Source organism: Coloeus monedula (genome assembly GCF_965178545.1).
Source record: "Coloeus monedula genome assembly, chromosome: 7".
Lineage (NCBI taxonomy): Eukaryota > Metazoa > Chordata > Aves > Passeriformes > Corvidae > Coloeus > Coloeus monedula.
In genome coordinates this window covers 35500052-35519161 of record NC_138787.1, presented here as the reverse complement: position 1 = coordinate 35519161, position 19110 = coordinate 35500052, and positions in this window count along the sequence as shown.

Genomic DNA, 19110 nt, shown 5'->3' with positions numbered 1-19110 from the left:
GCCCAACAGAAGTTCTGTGCACTTGGTGAAATATATGAGATTAACTACTTTGTAAACCAGGAAGTGATTACAGAAATATAAGTATAGCAGCTATAGTTAAGCTGTTATTTTGAGGTGACAGAGGTCCATAACCAATTTTCTTTCTAAAAAAGGAAATTTTTCTTTTTAAAAGGAAAAGTAAGAAATGTTCAAGTAATATTCCCACATACTGGGAGGGGGTCTTCCATGTCTTGTAATAATACATCAGGAGAGATGTCCTTCAGGAAGAATAAAACAAGATGGGATGAGTGGTCTGGTTTACGTGTGAGGTTAAGGTTGCCCTTCTCCAGGTAGGTCTGTAATTCTGGACATCTCTCTTCTCCACCTGCCTCACACAAAAATGTCACATGTGCCTATCCTGCCCTTGTGTGTACATTTGTAAAAGTTCAACTTTAGAAGTCTGGTCTTGTCTGCTGCTTTTCAGAGCAGGAGGAGCACAGCATCCAGGTAGTTTAAAGGTGCCCAGTGGTCAGATTTGTAGGATCAGCATAAGACATGTAATTATGCAATGCTGCATGTCTGTCCTTACTTCAGGAGTCACCATATTCCAGTTAGAACTCCTTGGCAGTCATTTGAACTTCTTTTATGTAGTCAGACTGTACCAGGGCTCTTTGTACAGCAGAACCAGAGTCACTGTGTAGTAAAAGCCGTGCTGTGTGTGAGCTCCCCAAGGCTGGTGTGCAGCCTCTGCTCCCCCAGGCTGGACATCCCATGGACTTTTGGTGTCCTTTCCACTGGCTGTGGTGAGCTATGGTGGTACAAACAAAACCTGTCTACCCTGTAGGGCTTTGTAGTTCAATAGGCAGTTTGAAAATTGGTCTGTCATAGAGAGTGCCCTTCTTTGGGATTTGTCTGCATGTCTGTGATTAGGCTCAGACCTTGTTCTACCCTCGTGTCTTATCTGTCACTTTTCAGAAGATGTTAAGCCTTGGCGGAAGATGTGTGATGATTTTCTGCATATATTCAGCTGTTTTAAATATCTTGGAATTCCTGAAATCCTAGTAGTTCATTGCCCTGAAAAGTATTTTATTGCAATTTTTTCTACAGTTTTAGCTTTAGTTCAATTTTTCTAGTTTGTTTCCTACATTGCAGAATCAGATATATTTCTCCCCTGTTCTTAATGAACATGAATAAAATATAGTGCTTACTTTGAGATTGCTATTATATAGACATATATATATATATATATATATACACTACCACAGTTGTGTCTGACAGGATTAAGTTGTGCTTTTTTCTCCTTAAATTAAAACATTAGTGTAGCTTTCAGTGATAGGTACTAAAACATCTTTATAAATATTTGAAAAGATGCTGTTCAATGAACTGTGCAAGACAGGAGGCTGACCTCGCACAACTAATTAATTACCACAATCAGAGGAACTCCAGACAAAGTATCCTCTCCAGCAATTTGAAAGGTAATTAACATTCATGTCTTGTAAAAGTCACTTGACTTCTAATTATGATTAAATATGCAAGGGCACAGGGACACAGCAAGTGGAAGGGCTGAGAGCAGTCCCTGAGTATGGTGGCAGCAGTTGGAAAGCAATGTCAGGCACGGAAGGACAGTGTGGGAAATAGGGATTACACTGAAGGACTCATGGGGTGAAGAACCACCAGCACTGCCACTGGGTTTGGCCACACTTCTTTAGACCAACAAAATTCTTAGCTGGTTACTTCCCAGACTGAGTCCCACTGGACAGTTACAGCTGTCCATAATCCTAACCAAAATATTATCTACCCAGTTTTAAGAATATCTGGCAAACTATATGACAGCTCTCGTGCATTTTGTTATAAAACTAATAAGTCTTAAAGGGTTGAACAGCATCTCTTGTCACTGAAAAGTCCTAATTAAGCACATCTGACTAGACAACAGTGTCATTCTTTAAGAAATATCGAAATTGAAAGAAACAAATTACTTTTAAGGGTCTATGATCAGCAGGGCAAACCTCTTTTTCATACTAAAAGCTTCATACATCCATTACAATTTATGTCTACTGCTATAAGTGTTTTAAAACGTAAATAACATTTCAATATTTGAAAATAACTTAATTTTTTTTCTCACATATCTTAAAAAGTAGAATTTTAGACTTTTTTAAAAATGAATAATGAAGGAATAAAATAATTTAGGTTAATAAGCACATTAGCAGTAAATGAAACAGCAAATCATTTACCATAATGAAAATGTAATTGAAAAGCAGCAATCATATTGTCTACTTAAATGGCCATATCCCATAAATACAGTATGACAACCTGGATCTTGTCACATATTACTGTATCACATCCTATTTTTGTCGACATAATTATCATTAGAACAATTGTTACAGTTCACAAAAGAGAAAAACGCTGAGGTCACTCACCCCAAGGTCACCCTGGGTGGTTAATTGCTTCCATGTCAGCTAGGAACAGGCAATAACCTGTGAACATCGAAACTCCATTGCAATGCTGGGTCAAGTTGTTTATTTGCACAGCTTGATGTAAAATACAAAATTTCGTTGAAAAGGACACTTCACCCTGAGAGGAGCTCAGTGACCCTCTGAAGGGGAGGGGATAGGAAGCTCTGCCTTCACTGGGACAAGGAGCGGTTAATTAGTCCATCAGGAGAGGAGATGTTTCTTGACCTAATGAAGAAACAGTTGTGTCTCAGAGGAAGGGAAACGAGGCCCTTCTTAATTAAAAACCTACACAGTCTTGTAATGGCAAGAGAGCAAGATTAGATCTGGGACGAGCCTTTGGGGAACTCCCAAAATCTGCCTGGCTCTATGAACAAGTGCTGTGAGAGGGAACTGTCTCCAGAGGTGCTGCTCCAGAGGTGTGGAGCAAAAGGATGGAGATTCCAAGAGGTACATGGAAAGCTACATGTAAGTTACCTAAACTCAAAAAAAAAGAGGAGAAAAAATGAGACTTATGATTTTGGGGGGTTTCTTCATTTGCAACTATGTGGTGTATTTTAAATATTGATATTATGAAGAAATTACTCTGTTTAGATTTTCCCTCAGCTGGCTGAGGGAGCTTTGAGGGATGTCAAAGTCCAGGGTACTAACTCCACACAGGAAGTTATGGAAAAGGGGTCTAACTAGTAAAACACCTTATATATCAGATGGGATCCTTTTAATTCTTGTTTTCAGCTCTTTCAGAGAGTATTTATCTCTATAGTTACTATGCACATCCAAACTCAGTAGGACTCAGTTACTGGAAGCCTCTTATTTCTTAAATTGTTTTCAACCCTTCCGTATTCATATTCCAAAGTACTGACATGCAATTCTATTTCTTTGATGTTTTCATAGGGTTTTTTATTTCCTACTCTCTGGCAGGTTGAAAAAAGTCAGGGAAATTAACTGGATTTTCATGGATACAGATAATATGAAATAGAGTTCTTTGTGCAGAGCTGTTCCTTTTATTTATATTTCCTGCAATTTTAGAGTTCAAATTGCAGTTTAAAAATTTGTGCTGTTTTGGAAGAGTCGAATGACAGAAAATCAGAATCATGCTCATTACAGGTGACAGAAACCCTGTGGACAGCACCAAGGGAGGGAGCTGCTTAATTAAGAATAACAAATACAGAACCACAGGGCTTGACAGTACCTTGGGGTCTTCTTGCCCTCTCCACATTTCCCTAACAGCATCAGCTATAGCTCAGCCAGCCTTCATAGGTATTTCTCCAGAATTTTTGAAGAGTGACAGTAATGTCCTTAAACAGCCAATTTCAGCAAGTGCCAATTTCAGCAAGTGCTGTCCTTTTTTTTTTTTTTTTTTTTTTGATGATGCATGAGTCTCAGTTTGCACTGGTGAAGTTTAAAGCTCTGTGTCCCACCCATCATGGACAAACCATTCTTTTTTCTACAGCCCTTAAGTCTTCCTTCTACAGCCCTTAAGAAAGTGAAGAGTAAAAATGAAGCAGAGATGACCCTGTTGTGGTGGGCACATCTTCATCCTGCTCTACATCTCACGAGCACGGAGGGTCCTGCTGGAATGTCATCTCCAGCCAGACTGTGGGGCAGAACAAAGGCCACAGGTGTCCTCTTCTCCTGCACCTCATGGTCTGTGCAGGATATCTGAGGAAGGAGGGACTCATGGAGACTCTTTTCTTTCTGTCTCCTTTCTACTGCAGCCCAAGTGAACACAGAGCTCTGAATTGTCACTTGTAAATCCTGCATTGATCCCTTGCTGATGCCAGGCACAACCTGTAAGGAAATAACCCTCAGATTGAATTGGCACTGTGAGCAGATACCTTCATATTTCAGCAGAGAAAAACCCCAAACAAACAAGGCTTGTATCCATACCTCTGCAAAATTCTGGACATCAGAGAATCATGTAGTCAGTATTTGATGTATCTAAGAAGTTCAGCTTGATCCCTTGTGGGTTACTTTGAACCCAGGATGTTCTATGATCCAGTGATTATGTAGCCAATGTATCTAATTTCATTATGTTTATAGGAGCAAGGCTTGTGCCTACAAAACATTCTGAATCATTTCTGCTGGGGGAACCTCTGAGCTTTGCCAGGTTGAAGGAAGGTCTGTGCTGGTAGAATGCAGAAGAGACTTTCTCCAGGATGACATTTCAAATAGGTGGTGTCTTGTTATGTTCCCAGGTGCTCTAGTGAGGTGGGTTTTTTTCGTTGTTTGGGATTCCTCTTACCTACCCCTTCAGCATTATTAGCTGCTAAAACGAGGATTTCAGAAAACAGAACGGAAGGCAAGAGAAGTGAACACCAGAGAAGAGTCCCAGGAAGGCCCTGACCCCACATTTCCTTCATGATGGGCAAAAAAAGATGCTGCTGTGTAAAGGCTGTAGTAGTAAAAGGCATTGGGTCTGTTCTATGCAGTTGCAATGATCACACCCATTTTCTCTCCAGCTGGTTTTAGCAGCCCTTAGCTTGCACTCCAGCTCCCCCCTCTCACTCTTCACCTTTGCCACCAGGCTCTCTGGCCCCAAGGAAGTGACATTCTGCCATTTCTCCTCTGATGGCTCTTGAATTCTCTCTCAGCTCCACTTTGTGTTGACCTCCTCTGGGCACAGACTCAAGCTCCAGAGGATGGACATCTCAGCCAGCTTGGCTGGACTGACTCCCTTCCCTCAGGGCTCATGATAACCTTACAACGTAGGGAGGTTCATGAAAAGTTATGTTTCTAAAGGATACATAGGGAAATGGATATTTATGATAATAAAAGCATCTCCTACTTTGGTTTTCATTGCTGTCACTTCATAGATATTTTTTGTTCCCATTGAAAACTCTGCCTGACCTAACCTAGAGCAGCCTTGCAAAGCAAAGTTCGTCATTATCCTACTTTTTTTTCCCCCCTGTAATTTCAGTTTTGATTGCTTTTAAGAGTTCTCTGTACCTGTTCTGCTTGCTAAGCTGGGGGGAACTTGGCAGCAATCACCACAGAGATGGATCTGCTTTACTTGATACTGCTCATGGTGCTGCTTAGCTTCATATTTGAATATCAAAATGACTTTTGTAAGTATTTCTTGTGTCAGTGTGCGATATGGTGACACAGTTTTTTAGGAATTTTTAGGAATTTCAGAATATCTGAGACTATCATGCTACAGAAACACATGGATGTCTTCTAAAGTCCAGATACATGGGCAGGAAGAGAATTTGTGATTTTCATAGCCCAGTCTCACATAACTAAATTTCTAATAGGAAATAGTTATTTACATAACCTTCTCTTTATGAGTGCTCTGAATTCCAAATTTGCCAGGAACAGAGCATTTATTGTGATATGACATGTATTCAGTGTCCTTGCTTTCCTTAGATGATGGCAAAGAAAAATGCCACTCATAGGGACTAAACAGCTTTGCTCATGAAACATTGCAAGTGTTGAATTTTAATCTAATCTACTTAACTATTTTATCAACATGCTTTAAGCTGATTAAATCAGTTTCTTTATGCTGTAGGATTTAAAATCCCTTCTCTGAATGCTTCCTGCGTGAGCTTGCAGTTCATCCAGTGTGTGTGGGAATGTACAGTGGAAATTAAAGTCTGTTCAAAATTCTGTGTAGCAAACCTGCTTCTTAATGACAGGATATTTTTTTTTAGGTTCACTGTGCAGTCAGGGCATATCAGTTTGGTTTTTTTTCCTGAACCAAGTTTACTGCTGAAGGTAGCAATGTAGTTCACACTAGAGCATAAATCTGCAGGCTGAAATCCATGTAAGAACACACAGTATTGCTATTGAGAGTACTCAAGTGAAAAATTTGAAAAATTGTGTATTTTAAAGTGCTTGTAAAACCCTGTTGCCCTATGGAAACATCCAGGCCCTTTGTTTACTTTCATTTTTCAACAACAATAACAATAATGTCACTGCAATGAACATTGTTTGGGCACTGCTGATGGGCATCTGGATGTGAAATGATAGTCACAGGCCAAAGGCCAAAAATAAATAAGAGCCATCACTCTGTCAGAGCAGCACCATCTTCTCCACAAAGCCTGGAGAAAACCTTGTTTTCCCGATGTACCCCTCAGGGCATTCCATGATTTAATGCTGCAAGTAGCAGTTTGGCCAATTCCTGGTGCCATGGGCTCTTTCATGTGTAGATGGAGGGGTTTTTTCCTATAAAAAGTATTGCCCAAAGGGCAGGGGCTGTCAATGCCCCACCCCCTGGAGCACAGGCTGGGCTTGGACAGGGGCACTCCAACACATACACCAAAATTTCACAGAAAAGAGTTAAAATTTGTTTCATATGGTCTCTGCTTTCCCATCTTCATTCTCAATAGTTTTTGCTCCTGAGACTATTTTATAAATTCAAAATGTATTCAGAATAGTTCACTAGGAAAACACACTGATCTAGAGTGAATGCTTAGATTTTAACCAAGACTACAATATATGGAATATATCTGCTGGAAGAAGGAAAAATCCAGTTCTTGGGAGACAGAGAGAGTGTAATTAACTTGAGTTACATCACTTACTGCTGTATTCACGGACCCAAATTCAATTCTCTTTGACATACCTTTTAAAAAATCCATTGTTATGAAAAGTAAAGTGCAGCTTCACTACTGAAACTCATTTTGAGTTCCTGCTTTTCTCTGCACTTTAAAGTTCAGTGCATAATGGACAGGGAGCCCTGCTTGGCTCCTGAGCCTGGAGAACTTGGGCTGAAAGCAGCACAGGGTCAGTGATCTGTGTCCCTTCCTTGGAATCCATCCTGTCCCGTCGTTCCTCCTGGCATAACCAGGTGGTTTTATCTTCCTTCAGCATTCAGGATCCTATACAAATAATAATGTTTTATATATGTTATCCATTCATGAGGGATAATTAGCATTGCCAACTAGCCCCTGTACCCAGCATCTTCTCTTTCTTTGCTGTCAACACTCTGACACCTGTATGCACCTTGCATTGCATTGTACTTTATTATTACATTAATTATATTATTTACAGTTCTCAGCTGATATTTTGAGTAGAATTCCTCTGATTTAATTCCATACACTGTTCATCAAGTAGACACAGCTGGGAAACACGGTGTTGCCACTTAACAGAGAATCAAACTGCACAACAGATATTTTGCTTCACCACCTTACCCTTTTCCATCTGGGCTGTCTATGTATGCCCTATTCATGCAAATATTCTGCAATTCTGGGACTCTCCATGACCAATATGAAGTGTGCTCACAAATTCTGGCCTCCTGGTGGGTGTGACAGGGCAGAGGATAGAGCAGTGGGAAGGCACAGCTGGTGGCACTCTCATGTAGAGGGTTAATTGTGCTTAATGAACCAGTGAGGTGGAAAGCAAAATATTCACCCACTCCCAGCTTTAGCTCTCCATGGCCCTCGTAAATTGTCCTGTAAAACTTTTTGCTCAGGAATAAAGGCTGCAGGAGACTGTTTTTAATGGCAGGGCATTGTGAAACTCATATAATGTACCTCTGGCTTTGCTATTGTTCTTTCTTTGTCTATAAAAAGAAGTTGGGGTGAGGCACTTTGCTGCTCTGTGTGTGTGTCCTGAGCGTCACACGGCACGTCTGGCTGCTGCTGGCAGGGATGGATGGAAGCTGCAAGCTATGAAAGCCAGGTCCTCTCACAGTGAGAGTAATTTTCAGCTCTGGAACAGCTTTTGTATGTCTTAAAACGAACAGGGGCATTCAGGAAATGGAAGAGGAAAAGATAAACTGCAACAAAATGAGTGCCTGTTATCAAGCATTTTACCCACTTTTGGAGGCTCAGCTCATCTCTGCTCCACAGATCAGCCTCTCCCCAACCTCCCTGATGACCATGGTCACCTTTGCTGGGAAGAAAATTCATCTGCTGTGTCCATGCACTTGCTCTCCTGCTCTGGGGAAGGTAAGCACAGCAAACCATCCGTTTTGGAGCAATAATACCTGTGACTCTGAGGTGTGCTTACAGCAAATATCTCCTGTGCCAATTTAAAACCCCCAGTCTTCACTGTTTAATCAACTGCAAAAGCTGTTTATTGCTTTCTATACATGAGTGTCTCGATGCTGTGCTTTAATTAACTGCGTAGGCCTTGGCTGTCATTCGACACAGCTTTTATTGGAAGAGATGTTCAATCCTGTCTTTCATAACTGTGTCTTAAACACATCTGTACTGAGCTCTTTTAGGCAGTGATTAGTTTCCATCAGCTGTCTTTTATTCATTTCACATTCACCCACAGGCAACCTCATTAAAGTCCAGCACAACTTTCCTGCACTGTGACTTCTCCCAGCTCCTTGGCAAGACTGGGGAAGCTGTGGTCCAAATTTGTTTGCTCTTCTCCTGGAGAAGGGCTGATCTTCACCAACCCAACCTTCTCCTGGCTTACTGCATCTTCCTGACAGTCACCTCATCCTGGGGATGAGCAATGACTCCCACAGTTGTAGTCCAGTGTCAGCCCTGGGTGCACTTGAGAGGTTGCAAATTTCTCCAAAACTGTTTTGGTCTTGACACTTTTTCCTCCTTGCCCTGCCTGAAGATCCATAACCACGTTCTTCACTCCTCTCTCTGTTTCCTTGTGCATGCCCAAGGCATGGATGCATTGCCCAAGCCTGCAGGCTGCTGCAGCACCTCAGGTGAGCAGCCTGTGTTCCCTCACAGCCACTTTGGAGCTCCACACTCCTCCCTTCCACTGGTGTGTCCTCCTGGCTGCACTTCATCACATGGGATGTCATTTTCCTGACTTTCCAGCCTGATTTAATCAACTGCTTACCCACCAGGGCAATATTTTTTATTCCTCTTTTATATTCCTCTTTATAAATGTTAGGTTAGAGGTTTCTAATTTAACTGTTGTGGATCCTTGGAGAGTTTTTGGAAGGGAAGGGGATATATTTCTCTGTTGCTTTAGCCAGAAGCAGCTAGAAATCTGGAGGTGACATATCTGAGCTGCTCTCCTCCCCTCCAGCCTTGTCCTGGGGACTGGCAGTGCTTGGTCTCTGAGGAGCCCCTAAACACCACCACCCTTCAAACCCACAGGATGATCCCTGGAAGGCTCCAGTCCCACCTCCCACACAGACTAAGGCTCCTGACTTATCCACTGACAGAGGTGCTTTTATGCCTCCATTTTCCCTGTGTTTGTGTTTCTTTATTTCCCCCTTCTTCTTGGCATTTTGGACACTGTTATCTGCCAGCTAAGACAGCCCAGCTCTTTATAGGTAAAACAAAGTAGCCAATTTTCTCTTCATGGCTCTTGGTTAAATATTTAAGAGAATTTAGCTATCAGCCTGAGGCTTTTCTACAGATCACTTCCAAATATGTGTTGTCTTCTTTAGCAAACTGACCCAAACCCCTCCCACCTGAGCATCCCACCCCACCACACTGCCCACTCTCAGGAAGGGCACCCAGCTTACAGGGTAGGAGGAAACCAAAGAAAAAAAAACAACAACAAAAAACAAAAAACCCCAAACCGCCAAAAAAAGTACTTTATGTCTGACCCAAAACTGCTGCAGATTCCAGGCTTTTCTGTTCAGTGGTGAGGCTGAGTCGAGGCACACACCTGTGAATGTTCTCCAGGGCTTTTGTCTCAGTGTGAGTTCGTGCTTTGGGCTGCCTTGACATTACAGATCTCTAAATAGTTGGACATTATTGGAATAAATTTACCCCCCGAGGAGAGACCCAGATGGAAAGTTGTAAGGAGAATATTTAATGTGCAGAAATGTGCATTCCTATGCACCCTGGTGCTATTGCTGTTGTGATTGTGCTGGAAGTTTTCCCATCATTTTTAGTTGCTTTTGGGAGATGCTGTGAGACTCATCTTTCTCTATAATGCTATTTATTGATGAAGCTGGCTTGAACTATCTTGGAAGGGTCATGCATTTATATTTAACATTTAATTGTTGCTATTTTCTCAGGCCTTAAGAGAATGATCTATTTTAATATTCCTCTGATACCCACTGCAAACTTAGATACTGTCACTTGTAATAGGAAAAACAAATAAAAAGAAAAATCAGTCTTTCCTTTTCGTCTTTATTATTCTGGAAGTGACCAAACCCACCAAGCTGTCAGCTGTTTATGCTCAGGAACCTTAATACCAAACTGCCCCAAAGAGCTCACAGAGAAAGATGGTACAGAAGATGTCAAAATGGCTCATTTAGTGAGGAGATGAACTACTTGTGGGAAAACCTTGCCACTAAATGGTTTCCAGTAAAATCCTAACGGCAGATGTGTGGATATTTGGCTTTACTCCAAGGGCTACACATCCTAAAGTCGAGATTGGGCATATTTTGAGACAACACATTAATGCCAGTGGTAGGGGTGATACATTTTACATCTTTTCTGTGGGTGCAGGCTACTATTAAGAAAGGATTTTTCTTCCTCTTTATTTTTATGTAGGGTTTCTGTCCTGTGTTCCAGTGAAAGCAGAGCAAAATTTGCAGGTGTAAGAGCTTGTGGAGGTGCAGCCAGCCCCACTGGTGCCATCACATCCCCCAGTTTGTGCTAGACAGGTGTGCACTGGGAAAAGTGTCAGCTCTGAGCCCTGTCCTCTCTCTCCCTCACAGCTAAAGTACATCGGGTTTGTGAGCTAGTCCTCCCTTGCCAGCACGTATTATGTTTTCTTCCCCCACACTTACACTTCACTAATGCCATCAATAATGTCCTCTTTCTTCCATATATTTCTGGTTTTCATTTCTTCTCCTTCATTCCTGGCATTTTATCAACACTTGCTCCTTATTCCCCTCCCTCCAGCCCAATCAAAATCCCTGTAAGCAGTAGCTCCCTGCCATATTTCTAAATTAAACTGTGAGGGGGCTAGGGAGGGTTGTCCTGGGGATTGGCTCTTCCCTGAATGCTGCCTTTGCCCTGCAGTCCCCTAGCCCTGTCTCAGGAGAAGTTCCCCCCCTCCCTGCCCTTCCTTTCACCCTCTGTGGGTACTGCAAAGGGGCAAAACCTCAGAGAGGGCTGGACCACCTTCTCCTCCCCCAGCCAGGCATCCCTTCACTTGCATGTGCTGGCCTCCATCCAACAACAGGAAGCTCTTAAAGGACAAAACAGAAATGTCTCCATCGAAAAAAAGGGCACAGTTTGGTTGTTAATGGGAGAAGCTCATCTCTCCATCACTTGGAAAGTGCAGAGAGAGACACAGTAGCTTAAGGTGGGGAAAAAGCATTACTGCTTTTCCATAAAATTGTAGCTGTATCCCAGTTGCAGGAAAAGGGGGTTGTCACACAAATGTGTGGGCAGCGGGGTACAGGCTGTGCTGATGTCAAAGCTGCACATCTGCCAAGTGCATGGGGTTTCAAAGCCACCTCTGCCTTCCAGCCTGGACTTTTACTCTCATTCCTATCCTAATTCCTTGATAAAAGCACAAAAGTAGGTTCCCACTTGTGTGCACAGCACTCTTTTTGATCCAATGCATGCCCAGAGCCCGGCTCCTCCTGACACCTGCAGCAAAGCCAGAAATGAGGTGCCCCACACTGAGTCTTGTTGTCCAGCTTGGGCAAACCAAGTGGGTTTTTAACTTGGCAAAGCAGCAGCTGGTGGCTGGAGCCAAGAGCTCTCAGGAAACCACTGCTGCTGTCTGGGACAGAGCCCGTTCCTCATCTTGCAGCCGCCACAGCAGCACTGGCCCATGACTGGGCTCAGCCTCTCCCTGCTGCTGCTCCACCGCTACGCTGGGGGTGTTTGTGGTTATTTATTTGATCCTTTCTCTGCAGCAGCCCAGCTGGAGATGTAAGATAACACCCAGAATAATCAAGCCCTGCTCACAACACAGGTCCTGCTCCGAGAGCTCATCAAGGGGAGGTGTGTGAATGGGAGACTGGAGTTTCAGGGGGCTGACAGCCGAGGCGGACACGGGAAGAGTTATAGGCATTCAGCAGACATTAAAAGGACAATAGCAGCCTGGCTTATGGCTATTTATTTTTTATGAGCGGCTTTGGCAGTATTTTGTTTGAAGTTTTGATGGCCATATGTTTTCCAGGGAGGCACAGCGCTTTTCTCTGTTTGTAAACTGTGCTATAATTGAAATTGAATTTTTATGAAATCTATGTGAAATATGATAACACATTAAAACACTCTCCTTTGGAGAGTTTCCTCATTGATTTTTGTTGCATTAAATCTGTTTACACATCAAAGGAAAATATTGCATTCTGTCTGTCTTCATTTCAGTCACGCCCTTCCTTTTGTTTCCCAGAGACCACACATGGCAAAGCAAAATCCTCTCTGTTGAGAGCTCTTCCAGCACTCACACTTTTCTTGGTGAAATGATGCTTTACACTATAATTGACCTTCTTTCTCCCATCTGCTTAGGAAACCAGGAACTTTATTATGTCTTTTTCTTCCCTCATCTTTTCAGCAATTCAACTATGTTTATACAATGGAACCAATCCTTCCCTGCTGAAAAAACACAGAATTTGATGGCTGACTTTGTGTCCATCAGGATCAGTCTGATATGGACAAACTCTGTAGCTGGAGTACATAAAGTCATGGGTCAGTTCACTTCAGAGGAGCTGTGCAGATTTATCTGAAAATCTGTCGCCAGAAAAGGGGGGTTTTTTTTGTTATGGCAGAAATAATTTTAAGTTCAACCAGCATGTCTTAGTCTGGCTTCTCAACTATTTTTTTTTGTGTGTGTGTGTGTGTAAAGAACTGAGCTTTAATTTTTGTGTGTGAAAATGTCACTTTGCATATACATGTCTGTGTGCATCAAACTATTTTGTGCTATTGAAAAGCATAAACAACCAGAAATGCTGTGGGTGAAGGAAAAGCATGAGCTTATCTTTAGCCTGATGCTAAGGCAACACTTGCAGAGTGAATCCATCTTAATGACCAAACAAAAATGGAACATTTTCTAGGACTGATGCCTAGATCTGTGGGGATAAACCTTCCCTTGCTTTTCTCTCATGGCTCCTTGTGAGAGCTCTGGCATCAGGATAAGGCTGTGGTGTTACCCAGCCCAGGCTGTGAGTGTGGAGTGAGGACAAAGGCCTGTCACAGACACAAAGGAAGTTATCTATTTGGCTGTTTTTCTCTGTCACTGTAGTGTTCACAGCTAAATGCTACCACCAGAGCCTGTTGGGTGTGCTTCTGGGTTAAAGCTGAGCTCTAGCCAAACCTTATTTTCATTTCTCTGCTGCTCCTGTTTTAACTCTTCTCCTTGCACTTGACTGACATTTATATTCTGTTCTTTCCGAGCACAAAATGTTGTTCAGACCCTGAGCCCACCAAAGCAGCCCCTTCCCTCTGTCAGCAGAGCCTCCCACCACTTCCAGACCTCCTCCTTGGCACAGGTCTGTCAGGTGGTGGAGGCACCTAAGCTCTCTGCACTGCCTGGAGCAGTGGGATTGCCTTACCTTTATTACTTTTGCTGCCATGGGGTGGCTGCAAGTGCTTTTATTGATGACAAAAATTATCCAATTGCTGTTACAAGCCAGCAGAAGTGCAGACCATCATGGCCTTCTGGGTGGATACACTCCAAGCAGCCAGCAGGCTACCTGGGGTGTTTTCTCTTTGTTTTTGTTTGCTGTGGCTTTACTTTGGTTAATTGTTTGGGGTTTTTTTACATGTAAAAATATTTGGATTAAGACAAAGAGTGTCCAGAGAAGAGGTGCCTGAGGTGTATCCATGGGATTACCTTCTCTGGCGTAGGTGGAGGGGCAGCAGTGATGGCTTGTGAGGATAGAATGTGAAATAAAGAAAACCACAGCCATTTGTATTGGTATTTAGAGGCAGCACTTGGATGCAGAGGTCTAAAAGGGCTGGCCAGGCACTGAGAGAGAACAGCTCCCATTTTAAGGATGAGATCTATTTGAACTGAGAGCAATTTCCCAACGTGTTAGGGATGCTGACTGCTGTGAAAATTCCTTTAGGGAACAGCCAAGTTAACATAGACAAATGTTTAATTGATTTATTTATATCATGAATTAGCATCCTAGAAAAATCTTGTAAGGTGCCAAGGTAAATCGATACTTATTTTGAAACCAATATATTCTGAAAGTGTTAATTTTAACCTAGTGCTCTCTATGATTAGCCCAATGTAGAGGCTTCTTCTCCCTCCCTTCCTCTTCCTGCCCATGTGCATGGCAGCATGTCTGAGGTGACAAAATTCAAGATCTGGGGGTGCCAAATATTTTGATATTTGTGATATCTGTGGTATCACTGAAATTGAATGTACCTCTTTTTCTACCCACAGGCTGCTGGTCCAGAGTGGGCAACCTTCCTGCACACCAGTGAGGAGAGGAGCATGGATGATTGTCCTACACATTATAAAGAAAAGGTGAGGTCTGTTGTGCCCAGTTTCCTGCTTGGAAGACTGGAAATAGGATTGATTTATAGCTAAATCCTATCCTTCACTAAACACAAGGTGTGACACTGTGTCCCAGCAGGTGCCTAGACATGTGAAAGTTTGAGGGATTTATATTCCTAACCCTTATAAGCTTCAGAAAAACTCCCACAAAACCCCACCAAATACAAATCTAAAATTATTTTCTGATCTTATAAAATTGAATGTCTTCCCCTGCCTGATGTGCTACACAGGGAGCCAGCCTTGCCCATTCCCATCTCTGTCTCCCAGGGCAGATGTGATGGGACCCCAAAGCAGCCCAGTCAGAGATGGTCTGCATTTGCCTCTTTCTGGTTTTGACATCTCAAAAAGGAACAGTGTTTTAAATTTAAAACAAACAAACAAAAACCCAAACAAACAATCACCCCCAAAAATTTATTCAGTTCACATTTCCCTAGTATTTGCCATCTAAAACAAACAAGCAGAAATCTTCAAAGGAATGAGCTGAGCAGTGACAGAACAACAGCAAAAAAGGTTTTCTGTGCACCTCCTCCTGTCCCCCCTGCCACACTCACAGGCCTGTGCTGGCTTGTGGGATTTGCTTCGATTAATTCTCTTTCTGAGCTGCAGCAAACTGTGCCTTCCTCTCTCTCATCTTTGGGCAGGTTCATTTGCTCATCTCCTCTGAGCCCAGGCTGTTGGCTCCTCATCTTCCCTGCATCCCCTCTCCCCGAGCTATGTGCCCCCCATCTGTACTTTTGCTCTTTCATGTCCCCACGACGTGTGGCACAAGGGGCATGTGGCTCCCACATGCCAGCCCTTGTGCTGCCTCTGTGCATGTGGGGCCACTTGCTCCTCTCCCTCCTTTGTGGGCTTCCAAATAGAATGGAAAACAAACAAATCCAAGCTGCTGCCTGCCAGGGTAGGCAGAGTGAAATAGTGTGTTACAGCTAAATGTTGTAGACAAAAGGGAAAAAAGATAAAAATGAGAGAATTAAAAGTAAAAAAAAAAGGAGAAAGTGGTGGTGAAGGGCAGAGAAAACATGTAAAACAGAATAGAATGATATCATAGAATCATAGAATGGTTTGGGTTGGAGGGGACCTTAAAAATCATCTGGTTCCAAGCCCCCCCCATGGGCAGAGATGCCACCCACTGAGGACTAGTTTAGGAGAAGTTGTGGTGCCCCAGCTGATATGAGACCAGGTAGGATGGGAAATCACAATTCATGTCTGCTGTGAGCAGATCCTTTGAGGAGCTCACCATATTGAAGCAGCGTGTGCATTTTGTATTCAAAATTCATCATAGCACCTCCTCCTGTGACAAATTATTAAATAAAACACTAGGAGTCGCTGGGGATGGATATACAGAGTGCCACCTCCCTGTTCCATATGTCAAGTGATATTGGTGCAGGGAGCAGGCTCCAAACCCCATCCCTTAAATCAGGCAGTGCCCTGGATGTGGCGGTGCCTGCAGGAAGCAGGGATGGTCCTCGTGGGGACACGCTTTGAGCCAGCAGCAGCACAAGCTCCTCACCTCTTCCTTCCTCAAACTGTGGCCATGCCCTGCAGAAATAAGGCTAATCTGTATTTCTGCCATGGATGGGAGGGGAGGAGAGAGCAGAGGGTGGAGGCTTTGCTTCTGTACAGATTGTGTGTGTATGTACATACAGACAGCTCTGTGTCCATATGCAAATACATGTTATACATATACTGATTAAAAAATGTATAGATTTGGGTCAGCACATGAATTAACTGCTTTGAACAGTGTCCTTGCCCATGGCATGGGGGTTGGGACTAGCTTAAGGGTAGTTAAGATTAGTTTAAGATCCCTTGACCTTTACTCAAGATCCCCTAACTAATTAAAGGGATCGTTAAGGTCCCTTCTAACCCAAACCATTCTGTGATTCTATGGCTCTATGAAATGTAAAGACAAACATCCCATTGACAAATAAGGGTACTTATCTTTTCAGGGCCACCTCCACAGCACTCATTGCCGTTCAGCAGGAAAGAGCAGCCCCAGGAAGGGCTTATCCTGCATGTTTTTATGGGCTGCCCAGGTTTCCAGCACACTGCCCTGGGTGCTCTACCTTCCCTATGCTCACCTGGAAGTCAGGCAAACCCTTGGAGTCCCTTTCTGGTTATTGAATATTGATCTTATTAGATGCATAAAGCATTTTGCTCATGTTTAGGGTGAAAAACCTCACTTGATGTTGTTCTGGCACCTAATGAACATCGTGAAATCGGTGGGTCTGAGGCACAGATGAGTGGTACTAGTGCTTGAGGTACTACAGAGGAGACTTCCATGGCATTAGAAATGTGCATGTTAAGGAATAACAACTTGATTATCCAATTACTGCTGTCCTGGGGGTATTCTGCTGCTTTTGGCAGTAATTTCAAATCACAATTTGAACTCCCAACACCAACACGAGCTGTGTGGGCAACCAGGGAAGTGTTTGGGTGGGAATGGGATTCCATCCTGCAGGTCAGTATGGATTCAGCCTACATTGAAGCAGAATCAGGGCTGAGGATGGACAAAATCCAGTGCACTTCCTGCAGGAAACTTGGTTTCCCTTAATTATGAAGTACTGTTAGACCAAAGAGCCACAGAACAAAAATAGCAACAGCACACAATTTAGGAAAGAGTATTTCACAAGTCGATTAATTAGCCAGTCACGTTGTGGTTGATAGTAAATATGTGGCTGGTTAGCTTTGGCATAATAAAAAGTAAATGCAGACACTAACAGATAGTTATGCATTTCTGCCAAAAACTTGGATGTTAATTGTAGATTTTGTGGTACTTATTAAATGAGACCTATAACACAGGAGCTGTTCTTTCTATTAATTAAACATAGCACACATATTAGTTCTTATATCTGTATTTATAAAGATATTAATATACAACAGCTGACCAAAATGTTCCCTTAAGTAAAGACTGAAGCAATGGTCTATACAGTTAATACATTTTCAAAATTAATTTTTTTAATGCTTGTTCTTGTTTTCTTTCTTGGTATCTCTTAAGCTTTCTGATCTTTCTAGAACTACGTTCAAAATAATATTTAGCATAGAGAGAAACACTAAATATTTCATGGTATAATTAAATCTTATTAATGTAATTGTCTGCATAGTTCATATTAAAAATTTACAAGAACCTTTTTCCTTTTCATTAAGAGTTATATTTTCTTAGGAATTTTCATAAATGTTTTGAGCTTAACCTAGCTTAACTGTGGGAAGTATCAGAAGTTTCTCATGATTTGATGTTGAATCTAAGTTTCCCTACTTGTATTTTTCTTACCCCAGGCAGAGACTCTGTCAGGGAATTAGTACTCATGTAATTAAGGTGCAAAAGATTAAGATTTGCTTTAACATTTGTGGATCTGGCTGCTGGAATTTAATATTTTCCAACTTTTAGCATTCTCTTTTCTGTTTTTCATGAGCAGATGTTTTTAATACTTAATTTCTTCTATTTCTGTGCTGTGCTACATTCAAGGTATGTACAGAACAACATTCAATTTTAACTTTCATAAACTTCTTTCTAGACAACCAAGTTTTTATGAGCTGGGCAATTCCACCCAAGTCCATTCTACTGCTTACTTGTAACACCAAGGAAACTGCAATGTAGCCTGTGAATACAGAGGAACAGCAACTGCTTGTGGTTCATCCCAACTCGGTGCTTTCCCTACTGGCATTCTGGAAAATTTCCTTCTCTACCTCAAGCCCCCTGCCCCAAATATCCTTTCTGCTGCAGACTGAATCAATATCTCAGGCCTTCCCTGAAGACTGATGTGTCTACACCTATAGAGAATCCGTCCTCACTATTCCTTCTCTTAAAAAATTTCATGTTTTCAGATGGACAAAAACCCACCGTGGTTCCCTTTAAGCAGCAGGGAGGGAACACGTTTCTGTCATTCTCTAATTTCCAAGACCTTTTTAGTAAAGTTGAAATCCTTATGAAGTTCTCCTGAATCCATCAAATATTCATCCAAGTGGTTGTGTTTATTGGCACTCCCACATTAGCATATTGGCCTGTTAAAATTCTGCCTGGTGCTCCCCATCTAAGCAGACTTCACTCAGACACCACTACCATTAAAATAAGCTTTTTCACTTAAACTTGCTTTCATTTAAGTCACTGCTAACGTAGAAAGGAGCTCATTTAGTGATGCTTTTTCACCTTTGTGTTAACTCTGAATGCATCATTAACAGGGAGATGTTGACTAATTTGGAAGGAGTTTAGAGAAAAGCTCTAAAAATGGTTGGCAGTTCAGCAAAGCAGGCACCGTGTGGAAAGATAAAATGAGCTATCAATGTCTAGACTGGCTGGAAAACCATGATTAGAAATTCTTAAAAGACATAAAAATGGATAGTGAAAGAATTCAGTGCATTAAAACTCTTCTGAAGGGCTGACACAGGTAATGTGAGCACAAAG